Below are 3,610 nucleotides of genomic sequence, written 5' to 3' on the forward strand. Positions count from 1 at the left end.
CTGCTTTTGAATGAGCAAGTGTGTGCGTTTACAAGGTTACAGTCAAACGAAAAACAAGTTGTTATGTTAAAACTGTCATGTTTTAGAATCCTCTCAGACGTAAGTAGAGATGTTTTGCACCTTTTTCCTGAAACACGCCAAAACAAAACCCTCTCGGTCTGTGAGAACATTTCTGAGCTGTCCCATAACAATTCTCGCTGTCTCTAACCTCTTACGTCACAAAACCCACCCCGTCTGGTCGTTTCTGACCAATGAAAAATCCCAAAAAGTGAACCGGGAAAGAGTCTTTAAAATGTCAGTACTTCCTGGTCTACACAGAGTTACAGAGTTGGAGAGTTGTCAGACTTCTAGAGTTCTGGAGTTCTGAAGTTGCTGGAGTGCTGGAGAGTTTTCTGCTGGTTCTGCTCAAGTTCTGTTAGAGACGGGATGATCTTGACATGACAAAAGGCTCTTCCGAGTTCCATGGGATTATAACTTTCACTAGCCACTACTTCTGACGAGCTACAGTCACTATCAGGAGACGCTGGACAGGTAGCGTTAACGGAATTCCATATCTGCTGATAAATCTTCAGAAAGGTAATGGATCAAGTTTCCTACCAAGCGTACCGAAGGAGAGCTGGGCTTCTGATGGAGAGTGTCGGTTCTGGTGAACATTCCTCCCTTCCCATTCAATCTTACTCCCTTTAACTTCTTTCATCTTTAACTTTCTATCAAGTAGAAATTCTCCCAGATATTTAGAAATGTCTGTGTAAAGTGCTTATTCACATCCGTGTGGGTAAAAGATCATAGTTGTACAGTTTTATAAATGTCTGTGGTGCAGCAACGGAAAAATCATGGCCGTATGATTTTTCCTGATTGATTGCTTTGTTGTTATTTTCATAATTTGCCAAATTAATGTACATGTTTGATGTTAAATTTGATTCTGTAAATAAATGACCGCATTCATTTTGATGGGTCAAATCTAAATGACGTCTCACGTTTGCATTTCCTTAAATTCAATGCACGTTTTATTCAGTCCAGAAAAATGAGGAACCCGCGTTAAATGATGAATATATCCCAGCATCTGTTCATCTACAACTGGTGGCCCGCTACGCGCTCCTAAATGGACTGTAACCGTGTACACATTGATTTTCATGTTGGCAAGGTTGTACAATAACAGTTTATCAGCTGTGCTGAAAAACCGTGCGTCTTTACGCAGCGCAATTGGAGCTGCGCGCTTGTGTTACGCTGGCAATGTTTTAAAAGCTGAATTTGTGTCATTGAGTCTTTATAAAGCTGAATTGTACGTCTGTATGTGTAACATAAGCTGGCTTTGAGCTGGGGAAACGCTTTATTCTGTTTAAACTGTGTTCCAGACGCTGTTCTGGTCCGGTTCGGTTCTGTGGTTCCGACTCGGTTCTGGAAAAGTTCGAACGAGTTGTTGAATAGCTAGAAAGACGTTTTGAGACCGGGGTAGCAGACTCCGGGCAGCTCAGGGGTTGATTCGTTACATTTTTAGCAGAGAAAGTGCATTTTGATGGTTTAGAAGACGATAAGTGATAAAAAAGTTTCAGGCTACATTAACATGGCTGCTAACGCTTCGTGGTTGGTTGTTTGCTGCTTTGGGCAGCTCTGATTTGCTGAGAAAGGTTGACTGACGTCACCTCCCCTCACCCCTACGCTGCGTCATTGGTTGAGAAAGACCGTGTGTAACGTTCTGATTGGATGAGGGAAGTGTCAATCACGTCACCCGGAAATGAAGACTCGTTTTCATAGGGAATAAAATCTGCTTTTTAACGCTGGAAAGCGCATTAAAGCTGTGTTCTGAAACGCTGTTTACATTCTTCGAAGCATATTCGCTGAAAGTTCGCCACGTTTGAGTTTAAAGACCGTCATAAAATGATGCTTTTGAACTACGCTAGCGATGCTAAATTTTAAGCTAACAAGCTAACGACCGGATGGATGACGTGTCACGTCACTTCCCCCAAGTCGGAAATGAGCTTTACCGTGCTTAAATTCACTAAATACGGCTGTAATTTTGTTCCACAAAACTCATGTTTCATGATATAAGGTCTGATTGAAAAAATTTTGCCACGTTTGTGTAAAAAATCCGTTCAGAAGTGTTGGTTTTCACCGAAGCAAGCCGATGCTAATTTTAGCTAACAAGCTAACGACCGGACGCCACAGGAAGTTATAGCACCCCTAGTGGACGACACAAACAGTGTCTGAGTTAAAATTGTTGAGGATCTGCTGACATCTTGTGGAGAAGACGTGGGATCACAGGTTTCACTTCGTTTTTAGGTAAAGAGTGACATTAAACGTTTTTATTTTTCTGTAAGGCAATTTTTGAGCTAACAAACTTCCTCAAAGCTGAATAAACACTGTTATCTTGCGTTTTAAAGGTTATGAAGGTATTTATGCAACGGGCTTTTACCAAACAAATTTTTATTCACTGATAAATCCTTGAGAAACAGGTACATAATAAAAATTTAGAAACTTTTAAATAAGATACAGTTACAAATATTCACAGAGTTGAATAGTTTACTCATTTTGCTAGAAGATAACGCACGTTTAAGTGATAAATCACTAAATAAGAGTAAAACTTATCAGGAAAAAGAGATTTTCTGGTTTCTTTTGCCACCTAAACATTTACATCTACTATTTAATTTCTAAATAGCAGATAATGGCGGACGGAGAGGAAAACACTGACCCCTTACAATCCGAGGATGCGGTCCAGACAGCCTTACACATTTTGACAAATTCAATTCTTGGCAAAACTTTGGAGGAATTGCAAGACCTTGATGACGATCAAAGACATGAGGAGCTGCAGAGTTTATCAAAAGCAGCTACAGTGAAGGAGGACACAAAATCAAGCCGCATACGGTTAGCAAAAATCTCTCTGCTTCTGAAGGCGGAATTAGACCGTTTGGTGGTAGAAAAGGGCGTGCTATTCAACGGATATAAGTCTGAAAAAGAGAGGTGTGACGAATTGATGATTGAATCTGAGTCGCTGAAGCAACACCTTGAGGCTGCTGAAGACCTCTCACAGAAAGAGCTGTCAGAACAGGCTCAATCATATGAGGAGAAGTGTGCCGAGCTGATAAGTGAATCTGAGTTGCTGAAACAAAAGATTCAAACTGATAAGGACCTCTCAAAGAGAGAGCTGTCAGAACAGGCTCGATCATATGAGGAGAAGATTGCGGATAAGGAACGAGCGTACCAAGACGCGTGTGCAGATAACGATAAGTTACATGCACAGTTGCAAACCGCTTTAAGGGAGCTGGACGTTTGCAAGGCAGACAAGGGGTTAATAACCCGGAGTTGGCTGACTTTACAAGATAAAAATCAGTCAACAAATGAGCGTCTGGCAGCTTGTGAGGAGAATTTAGCTACAGCTACAAACCTGATTTCTGACATGGAGCTAGCTGGGTCGAGACCCAGAGACGAACAGGGTCAGCTACAACCACCCCAGACAGGTGCTGTTGCACCTCCTCCCCTTAGCCCCGTTTCAACACCCCCAACCCGGGGGATAAGGACGGGTCTGCACCCACTTGCACCTCTTCCTCCTGACACCAGGCAGTCAACTCCACCCCCATCTCGGGCGGTGGGGTTCGACCTGCACCGGTATGCA

The sequence above is a fragment of the Nematolebias whitei genome, chromosome 1, assembly GCF_014905685.2.
Source record: "Nematolebias whitei isolate Nwh7 chromosome 1, NemWhi1, whole genome shotgun sequence".
In the NCBI taxonomy this organism is placed as follows: domain Eukaryota; kingdom Metazoa; phylum Chordata; class Actinopteri; order Cyprinodontiformes; family Rivulidae; genus Nematolebias; species Nematolebias whitei.